Source organism: Anas acuta, chromosome 11, assembly GCF_963932015.1.
Source record: "Anas acuta chromosome 11, bAnaAcu1.1, whole genome shotgun sequence".
Lineage (NCBI taxonomy): Eukaryota > Metazoa > Chordata > Aves > Anseriformes > Anatidae > Anas > Anas acuta.
In genome coordinates, this window is record NC_088989.1 from 1,744,277 (window position 1) to 1,756,322 (window position 12,046).

The window sequence follows — 12,046 nt, forward strand, 5'->3', positions numbered from 1 at the left end:
AATGGCATTAATTGCCACCACCACACTTTCTTGAAGCGTGACAATTCGTGTTGGCAGAGGCTCCCTCATGGGTCATGAGCAGCCCCTGGTGAACCTCGGACGTGCCCAGGAACATCAGGGTGAACGGGTGTAGCTCGGAGGTCTTCTGCTGACGTTCAGGGTTCTCCATGCACTGGTCTCAAGGGCTTTATTAAAAGTGTGGCTTGAGAAGACTTTGTTTCTCTTTAGAAATTCATATTTTACTTTACAGCCATAGCTCTTTCAGACAAAACAGCAACATGTACAAATAACGTACAAGAAGCCTCCTTGCAGTACATTCGCTGCAATGCTGTGAATTAAACTGTAGCACCACAGGAAAACAGAGCCACATTTAATTGAGTTAGGGGAGGACAATTTATCAACTGACTTGGAGGATGCGCACATCCAAATGAAGATGAAAACATGACTCATTCCAGAAGCTGCACAAAGCAGAAAGTGCTGTTGATCTATAGCCTCCAGTCTGATTACATTAAATACGTACTTTGCTGCACGTATTACGGGATGAGGAGAGCCATCACACACTCTGCTGCTTATTCGCAGCAGGCAGTGAGCACCCAGCCGCCCCACGGCCACCAATATCCTGCCTCACCTGTGCGGGGAGGGGAAAAAGGGCCAAAAAATGGTGCTCAACAGATTTCATCTTCCTTCCTGGATCTTTCCTCCCTCTTTTTCCTCCTTATTTGCTTGTACTTGTTCACACATTTCTCATTTTGCTGTTCCTGTGCCTTCTGTGACCTTGTCGTGGCTGCTTCAGCAGCCTCCGTGGGGACATTCTTCTAATTTCCATGCATTTGACTGCGGAGTTTGCTTGACAGAAGACCCACCCTGGCTCAGGCACCAGCCCGGAGCAAGTTAATTAACCCCGGCGCCCCGAGTTTTGTCTCTGTGATAATGCTCACCTGTGCTGCGGGAGACCGATGGGCTGAGAGGATTTATTGCTGTTATTAATTAAACATCGCTACAAAAGCCTTACCCTGGAGGAAAAGGATCGCAGCTGCTTTCCTGCAGCCCGTGGTCACTCCGTATTTCATGCAGGCACAAAGGGGAGGGCAGGTGGATGACCTGCAGGACAGACGTGGGGCCGGCAGGACAACCCCTGCCACCGGGCGGGTTCACCCCCGGGAGATGGGGCCAATAAGCACAGAAAGCTGCTCCCTTGTAACATCATGTTACAGCATCTCTTTACCCATCCACTTCTCTAAAACGAGAATAATTGTCCCCCTGCTGGCTTTCTAGAAGCTTTGCCACAAGTGTCCTTGCCAGACTGAAACCCTTGGCATCCCACCTGGCCGTCCCATCATCGCAGGGGCACAAACAGCCACTGCTGACAACCTAACGCCGTGACTCTTTAGCTGACTATTTAAACACAGCATAGATTTTAGGCAGAGCCGAGGTGGTGCAGGGTTTCTCAGGAACACCTGCACGGGGACACGTCTTGCCCTGCAGCCCGCCACGTGCTGCAAACCTCAGCACGCAGGGATGCGCACGAGGCGTAGCTCTCACCGCAGATACACCACTGAGCTGCGCCACAGCCACGTTCCCCTGCCTCAGATATAACCCAGACAAGTCCCGTTTTAAACTACACAATCAGGGATATGTGGATTTAATTAACAGTAAATCAGAAGTCAATTAAATAAAGGCAGAAACTACGTGCTTTTCAATGATCCTAAATCAGAGGCAATGACTCATCCTAAGGACTCTAAGTGAGGATGTTAAATAGCATGATGGAAACGAAGCCTTTCTGTACCAGGGTGGAAAATTTTGTGCCACTGCATTCTTTAGCTGTGGTTACTGAACAATTAGCCTGCACCCTTATTATTACTTAGAAGTATTTGCCATTAACTCCAATAAAAGAGATCATAAGAGGCATGGATTGTGAACAATAACAGAGAAAAAAATGCACTGCTTAGAGACCATACTATGGATATAATACTCAAATTTCTGTCTGAGTCCCATATAGTATAGACAGCTTAAATTATTCAATATAAACACAGTTGTTCTGTTGCTTATTTTGGCTTTGATCTTAGAGCCAAAAGATTGACATGCTGGTGACTCTGTTAAAGATCATCTAAAAAAGGTGACCTTCCACTTTTCCACCATTAAGCTCAACTCATTTGCACCACACTTGACCAGACACATTTCTTTTGTATGCTGCCAAGATTACAACCTTGTCGTAGAAGGGAAAGTAAGAGCTAGGTGGGGAACGTCAAGCAGCCAGTGATCATCGCTGACACACTGTAATAACGGCCCTTTGGAAGCAATCTTCTAGCCTGCAATTCACAAAATACACTTCTGCAGCTCACTGGAATAAAGGTTTGCTCTTCTCCTCTTTGTAAACAAAGTATTTTCAAATTATGCAGGAGAGGACTTTGACTCATCTGGCCTTTTGTCCGTCAGTCTACCTGCTGTCACAAGGAGAAATCTTTATTATCATTGGACTCATTAATTTTACTTGCTTGATTAAAAGCAACTGAAAATCTTTGTGTCTGATTTGACTCAGTTCCTAAGTTTCAGGTTAACACCTGGAGTTCAACACTACTCAAGATCCATCAGAGAGTCAAATATTTTTAGATGTTTGCAGGCTGAAGTTGTTTATTCCAACTCCATACCTATAGATAGACAAGTGTTTATTCAAAATAAAAATTAACAAATGCCATCAGTAATTATAGCTGTACCAAATACTTAAGAATTTATCCTGCGTATCGTGGCACTCTGTGCAGTTAGGTGACCTTAAACAAATCTTCAACGTTGCTGTTTAAGGTGGCCGGATAATTATTTGATTATTATTTCATGCAAATGAAGAGATAGCTTTCCTAAAATAGCTGATTTTCAATTTCATCCTTATTTGCACACTGCATGAAACCATGACATTTCAGAGTTCTCCAGAGTCTTTCACACTGCCTGGCACCATTATATGTTGTTATCTGACTCTTTTTTCTTCTTAACTTATTTCCCAGATCATTTTTTTGTTATTACCACAGCTGAATTGGTACATCACCTAAACGCACACCATTTCATGCAACGCCACGTTAGGAAGTGAATACAGAGACAGCCACGCTGTGGCAGATCTCCTCCCTCCAACTACAGCAATGGGGGGAAACAACAACAGACTTCTTGTAGGAATAGCAAAACTGCTTGAAATAAACACAGCCGGGAACCCGCCAGAGCATGGACACAAGCACACACACATCATTCACACCCTTCCTGCTAGAGAAGTTCCCATGTCCTGGAGCATAAAAATTGACCCCAGTTCTCCAGCATGGAGCTAATTTGTAAGGCTTTGATTATCGGTCTGACCACTTCTCTCCTGTTTGCTGCAGAGCCTTCGAATCCTCTTCTCCCTGGACAAGATGAATAAGCTAGCAAAGAAATATATTGGAGTTTTAATTATTGGAGTATCTCCAATACTGAGATCCTCCAGTAAAACCCCTGGTTTCCATGTGCATCAGATGCACCTGACAGCACTTCAATAAGCGTACAAATTCACAAATTGTTATGTCCATATTTTTTAAAACATCTGCCACTTTTTATCATTTGTAATGCAAACAAAGCTTTTCTCCTGTAATTTGGCCATTTCTCCTCATGGGATCGTTCACTGGTGCCTCCCACCTGTCCCTGTGGTGTTATCACTCTCCCTGCAGGAGCCTCCGGAGCTGCCCTGGGAGGACGCACAGCCTGTGCAAGCTCCTCGGGGCCGTCCTCTCTGATTTGAAGCATCAGATGCCACAAAATTTGCATTCAGAGCCTCGGTGAGGCTCTTATTAGCAATGGACTTAGATATGTAATTACTACAAATAAAGTGCCCTTTGCTTTGTCAGTGAGTTGCAATTAGTTCACAAGGAAAGCTGGCAGGGTCACCCTGTGCAGGGAGAGAAACAGAGGCTGAAGGAGGGGCTGCAACCTGCCAGAAGTTCCCCGACAAGCCCATGGATGAGGAGGGAATTGCCCACCTGTGCACTGGTGTCCTGGCTTATCACCAAGTCATCTGTGAGACGGGTACAGCCAGGTAAAAGAAAGGCTTATGTTTGCTTTTGATAACTTAGAGAATACTACACTTGAAGAAGCACCAGCAGCACACACTCCTCCTCCTCCAAACAAGGGCAAGCAAAAACCCTACAGGAAGCTTCCTGAAAAACCCGTGTAGACAAGGAGCCCAAACAAAAGAGCACAAAGGCCAGGGCAGATAACACAGAGCAGAAACAGGAGCATTGAGGGAGAGGCTGCGGATTTCTGACAATGCAAACAAAACGTGCGTTTCTGTGCAAGGGCCCCGGTCCTCAATAGGAAGTTCTGCTTGGGAAGCTGCATCTTTTTCTCTAGGTTATTAATATTTGTATTTGAATAAGTACCCAAAATCAAATAAAAGCTTCAAGGTCAACAATCTTTTTATAGCAGCAAAAGCCCATGAGAGGAATCCAAGCAATTATTCTTAGCCAGAAGAGCAGTCAGCTCAAATAAGTGTATCAAAACCTCCAAATTGTCAGCAATAAAATCTTATGTCACCTAATAATGACAATAATGGTGATAATTACTAGGACAGCGATTTAAAGCTCAGTGTTGTTACAGTGCCTAATTTAACGAGTGCAGGTTACTTATTTGTGCCATTCCAGACTGAAAAAGCGTTTGTCTGGGTTTGTTTTGGGCTCTGAGAGAAGATGACTATTTCCAGAAACCATCACGCATGTTCCTCTCAGGAAGAGGTGCTGACAAAGACACAACTGCCATAGGCAGAAAGTTTGCAGGTGTCAGTCTGTATTTACAAGGGAAATGGAAGAACTAAGAGCAGAGGAGCGGCAGGCTGCTGGAAACAAAAGTCAGGGTTTGGGAACCAGCTTTGTTTCCTGGTCAGCAGTCATCCAAGGGCATTCCCCTTGTGGACACCATTCCAGCATCTTCTCTGCATCTCTTGAGTTAGAGGCAGAAGCCGGGAAGCCTATTTACATGTGAGAAGCACTAATAAATACCTTTAACACCAAAGAGAGTCCCATGCAATGTGCCATGGGGAAGAGGAGGGTGAGAGGTGGCCTCAGCCACAGCCACACTCACTGCCCTTTGCTTTCCTAACATGAGAAATGAAGTTCACTGAAAGCTGCCGAAATCACCTATTCCCAGGGGCGAGCAGAGATGAAAGACAGAACATTTCTTCGGGCCAACCCCAAAAGATCAGCTCTTTGAAGAATCCCCCAAACGCCGTGCCCTCTTTGCTAATGGCAGTATTTGCAACCCTCCGAGGCTTCTGGCACTACCCAGCGTTGTTTTACCCGCTAGTTTTCCCCAAGTAAGTTATTCCACCAACCTTTTGCAGTCAAATGATGAATTAACCAACTGTTAAACCCTCGCCTCATCCCTGGAGAAGCCACGCTGTGCGGAGGAGCCTGTGCTCGGTTTGCCTCCAACTGTTTGGGAAGGGGGAGGACGTGGGAGCTCTTATGTAAGGTCCTAAAATATGAAACAACCCCCCCAAATGAATGAAGTCATCCCATTCACTTCAGTAGGTGCTAGCTTGGACTATTTTTCCCCCTCTGTAATTTAAAATAGCAGAAGCAATGAATGATACTGCATTTTTTTATTTTTTTTATAAGTCTGGGCACAATGACTCACATCCAAACTGCTAAAAGCCAGCTCCGATGCCATTTAATTATTACGAATTTCACATTGCCTGCTTCACCCATGTTTAAATGGGCAAACCAAAGCAAAATACAAGTGCCTTCACGCACTCCTCCCTGCCTCATGGTGTGGATTTACCCAGCCAACAGCAGCACCCGCACCTGCCATGGGAGAGGGATGCACTCAGGCTCTGCCCCGTGTTCTGCTGCTGCCCCGTGGCACATCACTGAGCAAAACCTCACCCCACTGCACGTACCCCAGGCAGCTGCTTTCATCCACCGTTTGCTTTCCACAGCACAAAATGTTCCTGAGGTGCTCTCTGCCGTTGGAGCTGAACCTGCAGACTCCCGTCCTGCTCAGTACTTCATAACACCAGGAACACCTCGTCCGTGCCAGCAGATAGATTTGTTTCTATGAATAGTTTTCACATCGAAACAATCGGCAGGACAAGACCTAACCCAGCCAATTTTTCAAAATATAAAAACAGGAAAATGGAGTGTGTCTCTACCAGGAGATTTCAGGTCTCTTGTCTAAATTGGGACTGGATTCAAACCGTACCAACCTGGGAAGCGTTCCCATTTTACGATTTACTAAGCTAATGGTTTGCTTTTCCCCATAAAGCTGGAGAACCGCATAACCTGCAATATCCACAGGGACGGCCTTCTCTTAAATGAAAAAAATAAAATAAAATGTATAAATGTTTAATAAAATGTTTACATAACTCCACAGCATGAATCACATGTATCTGATTGCAGGAATAAGCAAATTGGCAGACTGCAAGGGCCCTGTTTAAGGCTCAGGTTGTCACCAGTACTTACATATTCAGTATGATGGCTGGACGTCTGCACTTATTTCCCTAACCAAGGAATTTAACGATCTGCAGTTCCTGTATAGTTACTGAAATAAGACACGGAACAGAAAAAAGCTCCTACTTGCTGCCATTTGCCTCTTCTATGTCAATTGATGGGAGTGGAAATATAACCCAGAATAAATTAAGACCAGCATTTACAACTCTCAAATATTTGAGAGGCGCTGGAAGTCCCAGGAGCCTCCAGGTCACTCGGCATCTTGGCAAATCTGTCCGTGGCTCAAGCTGAGAGGGAGCAAGCACACGTTGACAGTGCACGTGGCAACTTTATTACACAGGAAGGAAACCAATCCACCCCAGGGGAATTAATGCAGTGACTGGCCTCCCTTCCACAGGAGCTGCAGGCAAGGCTCCCTCGCCCCAGCCTGCAAATGTGTGAGATTATTTAATCAGCATCAGTGGGAGGTGAGCGGCTGGAGCAGCCCTCCCCAGCCACAGGTGGGTGGCAGTGACACTGGTGTGTCACCCACCTCAGGCAGGTTAATTACGGATTGGTTTCCTCCTGTGGCAGGGCTCCTGCTGCAAAGAAGCAGAGCAATGCAGGGATGCTCTGTAATGCCTGTATTGGCACAGGAGTTTATCCTGAATTTCACTGCGGAGGCACATGGCAGTACACGCTCACGAAGAACGGACACAGGAGATTTGGGATAAAAAGTTAAACATTGCTAATACTAAATCATAACAAAAACAAGCAGAAACTGGAAAACACACCCATGAATATCTATATAGAGAAGGATTTTATAACCAGGTTCCCTGCAGCCCAGCACGCCTTACGCAGCGCGGGTGGCGCAGAGCCCCAGCAGCGCGCACAGCAGGCGTCGCGCCGGGACAGCCAGACCCAGACCCCCGGGATTCCCACAGAGATAACACAGCAAGTCTGCGGGCTACTGACTCCAGGGATTTCTGAAAGCAGCTACTGCTGGTGATGAGAAATGATCTCCTGTTATGTCAAAACAAAAACAGTCTGAGCATTTTGTGTAAGAAGCAGCGCCGATGAAAGCAATGGATCTGGCTGGGGCGAGCACGCTGCTGTCAAACTCCGAACAGAATCAAGACGTCTATTGACATGAGATCGGTATGTTTGCCTTGACTGCGAACAAATATTTGGCGTTCCCCAAAAACAGGCTGGCTGCAGCTTGGCAAAGCCGTGCAGTTTCTGTACAAAGGAGCTGTGATTTCCCATCTCCCTTCACAAGGCTTTCCCAGCGAGCGCGTCTTCACGCTGCTGGCTGCACAGCTCAGCCCAGCTGGCAGGGCAGCACAGCCACCCATGTCACATTATTCTCTAGGCAAAAAAAAAAAAAAAAAAAATGCTGCTGAGTGTGTGCTTGCCTTTCTGGTGCACCCCAGGAGCCATTCACATCATCGGCTGCAGAACCTCGAGCTCCTACAGCACTCCTGCTGTACTTCAGCACCTCATCTCATCAGGCCCAGGACCAAGCCCCAGCCAGGCTCAGCCCTCCTTTCATTTTCATTGCAGAAGGCTCCAGTGAGAACATTTTTCGATTTGATCCGAACAGGAGATGACACCAGTGTTTTTCAAAGAGATTTCAAAATAGCTTTTCGCAGCCAGGCTGCCTGGGATGGGAAGTGGAGCCGTTGGCGTGCCAGAAGCCCTCCAAGTCAACTCTTCTGCTCTCCGTAGCTTTTGCCTCACTGTCTACACGTAACATCACCCACACGTATGTTATATAACAGTTCTTGTACTGCAGATTCGGCTGCTCACAGTTTACACTGGTAAGGAGTATGCTCAGGAGGTTTCCAATCCCACAGAAACTCGTGGGACGCTGGGAAAACCATGCCGTCAATGTTTGGTTCCAGCATTTTTGCACACTGGCTGCTAAAAAGAAATTACTACGAAAAGCGCTTGCTGTATATGTGCAAGCTTGTGTAAAACTGCATATTTTGGGGGTCAGTGCAGAATGGGAAAATATGAAGAGCCAGACCAGGGAAGGCGCTGGCCCAACTCCGACCTCTGTGCTTGGGAAGCACGCGGGAAGGAGGCGAAGTGATGAGGGCAGGGGGATGTCCGGCCATTTGAGACGTCTCACCTTGATTTTTTTTGCAGACTGCTTGAATGGTGGAGCTCAATATCCTCTCTGAAATATTTGTTTCTGTAGGCTTTCTTGCCGTGCTTACTCACAATCCTTTTTTGAGTCCTGAGTATTACGGTCTCGGTGTGGCAGGAAATTCAGTTATTTGATTACACGCCGTTTCTAATTAACCTGGCACTCCGATATTCTCAATGTGATCAAGGTCTCAAGTCTGTATTGGAAAGAGCTCAATCTCTTCACTTTAAATATAGCTTTGGTAGTGACTTTCCTATTGCCAATTAGAATATGCGCACACGTTTCCTTTTGCAATTCAAGGCAGTGAACACAGGAGTTCGCCCTCTGCTTCTGGCGGTTTGCCATATTTCCCTCCAGCTAATAACATTCTGTCTGGAAACAACCAAGCCGATAATTTGCACCCATCAACCCCGTGTAACGTAATGTGCCAGCTATTTAGTAATGGAAAATTTATCACTCAACGAGAGTCAAGGATCTTGTACCAAGCAGTACTCCCACTTCCCGATTCCTGTCATTTCACTTGCTCTACACAATTTGCCAAAACAACTCACTCCCTGGTCTCTCCAAAGATTTAAGGCCAACGTTTTCCCCGAAGCCTGAAATAGCACAAAGCTGGAAACACAAAAACCCTCCTTCCAAATAGATGCATTATGCTAGTCACAGAAAACTAACCCTAAATTTATCTGCAAAAGCAAGCCGTGCAACGTGTAGCAGAATCCTCAGATGTCAGCAATGTGTACAAGAGAATTTTGGCACTGAACCAGGACACCAAACCCCTCACCCACTGCTGGGTGACACCAGCGCCTGTCCCAGGTGCAGGAGGGGAGGAACAGGGAGGGCTCTGCAAACGTGGGGCTCCGGCCACATGTCGCAGATGACCAGTGATAAAATGTAGGGAATTCATCATCATAACGAACAACCGTGAATCCAATTCCTTTTCATAAAACGTTATAATTGGAGTAATTAACTACCCAGTCGTTCAGTTACATACCACCGCTATTACACACGATCCATCACAATTGCCAGCGGTAACAGCACATTAAACACATCCTTGGCTAAGAAATTCAGTAGCCCTAGCACAGCAGGGAGGTACAAACCTCGCTGATTACACTTTACATCTCTTCAAAAAGGTGTGAGGAGGAGGCAGGTGCCTGGGCCTGGCCGGGCACCATCCCGAGCAGCCCCACCAGCAGGGAGGGCAGCGGGTGCTGAAGGATGCCTCGCCGTGCGTGACTGCAAACACAGCCCACGTATCAAATAATAAACCTTGCCGTCGCAATAGAGGACTAATAGGTTTGCTTTAATGGATAGCACATTTCTGTGCCGCTCTGTATCAATACAGATGTATTGCTCCAGGCAATACGAGCAATTAAGCTGTAATGAGCTGCTTCCTCTGCGCACACACAAACCTGGGCCCCGATCTCCTAAATTAAACTGTAATGAATGAGCCGAGCCTGGAGGGGCCAGCCCGGGTCTCTGCTGGGTGTAAACCTGCTCCTGCTCCTCCTTCACTGCTGGGGGATGCAGTGGTGGGTAGAGGGCATGGGGCAGGCCACCAGGAGGGCTGGGGGATGCGTGGCAGTGGGTGGCCAAACCCCATGCCCCTCCCCAGCACCCTGTGCCACCCGGGGAGGTGACAGCAGGGACCACTGCTCCCCTGGCATGGGCAGTGGCACAGCAAGCACAGCACAAAGGAATTTTCTTCCAGGTAGTGGCAAGAAGGTCAATGGCTCTTCTGCCTTCCAGAGGAGGATGCTACAGCTGCTCTTTTATATCACCGCAGGTATTTGAGTTCTCTGTTGTCCGTCCTCCCTAAGGAGGGGAACCTGGTCACGCAGCCAGCTGCTGCCACACTCAGAGCTGCTCTGCAGCCATAAAACCAGGCTTTGCAGCTCATTCTCTGCTCTAATCCTATGTACTACTTCCATTGCAACAAGAGTCTTAAACATATATATATTCTGATGAAAGGATTAGCTTGGGAGAGAGGCTTTCAGCATCCCAGGCTCACACACTCCTGGTTTGTTTTCCATAGCATCTCACTGCCCCTCAGCAGGAGGAGTGCAGCCTGAGGAAATATCCAGGGGGCAGAGAGAATAAAAAAGCAGGAACAAGAAGCAAGTTGCATAAAAGCACACACGATACGACTACATGAATGCCAGGAGTAAGAAAGGGGTTGGTCACTGCAGACAAATAAGATTAACACAGCAAGACACTGGGTAATTAAAACAGTTGTCCGTATGCAAAATTCAGCGGATATTCCCAAATGTCAGTGCCAGACAAATTGCACCATCTGGTCAGCCAGATAGAGCCTTTTAACAAGAACTTTGTAGGCTGGAGGTTCTCGTCCACAAAAACAGTGCACACTGGTACGCTGTGATGTTCCAAACTGAGGGCAATCCACCCTTCCTCTCCTCCTGCATCCCAACTTTAAAAAACACAAATGGTGCATCCTCGGAGGAATACCATTAATAAAAAGGAGCCAGTCTCAACTCTCTCCTTCTTTCCCTATTTTTCCCTGATGTTGTTGAAAGACCATTTGTTCTTTTAAGAAGCAAGCTAAGTAATTTTAATATTACAATAAAGATATAATGAGACTATTATATAATAAATATTTTGCATATTCTGATAATATAAACTGCATAAAAGCATAGTAGTATTTATGGATTTTACCCTGCTGCCTCCCCAGCAGCATCGTTCCCACATGCAGTCAGCAGCAGCAAGATTTTCCAAACAAACTTCAGGGTTTTTATAGCACTTCTAGGGAATAGCTGGGGAGAGTGGCTTGAGAAGCAGCACCTACCTGGGACACTGACAGTGCCAGAAGGTCTTGTGACATTTGTTCCTAAGTGGCCAAATCTTCTACAGTCATTCTGAAGAGCCTGCGAACTAACACTATGTAATAACCCCAAAGGCTGAAAGCCAGGAACGCTGCAACAAAAAGAATGGATTTATATCAGGGGAGAAGTTCTCCTATGACAGTGCGGGTTCAGGGATTTAATGGTTTTAAGTACTATTTTATATGTAGTACTAATTCCCTTGATTGTGCTGTGAAATCAAAACACCTGTTGAAGACCTTTTTCCCCTCTAAAAAAAGCCCTCAAAGAAAATAAATATTCATGCACATCTGCCCATTTGAAATGAAAGGAGAAAGAATCAATAATTTTCATCGCTTAGTAACCTCCCGCCAAGTGGCCTGTTATTTAGATTTTATACCAAGTTTGTCTTTATGAAATTCTGTTTAATATGAGTTTAAAAGTCAGACAAGCATAGTACACTAAATCAAAGCGGTTTTCTGTGCTACATCACATGGCGAAATACCCATCTGTTCTCTTCACACCACATTGCGAACTGGTATTTTAGCATTCATGGCAGAAAGTTATTCTGAGATATCCAGAGCAGAGACACAGCAGTGCTGTACCCATTAAGACACCTGTATATATCCTCATCTCTGCGCCCTGAATAA

The 12,046-nt window shown here is 46.2% G+C and overlaps 1 long non-coding RNA gene across 1 annotated transcript in view; it reads right to left on the reverse strand.

Annotated features, from left to right (window-relative positions):
* Positions 1-11,464, reverse strand: part of LOC137862637 (uncharacterized) — a 16,404-nt gene extending 4,940 nt beyond the window's left edge. The window contains exon 1 of the long non-coding RNA XR_011100444.1: positions 11,384-11,464. This is a non-coding gene — a long non-coding RNA (uncharacterized lncRNA). The remainder of the gene's footprint in view (positions 1-11,383) is intronic.
* Positions 11,465-12,046: the final 582 nt, after the last annotated feature.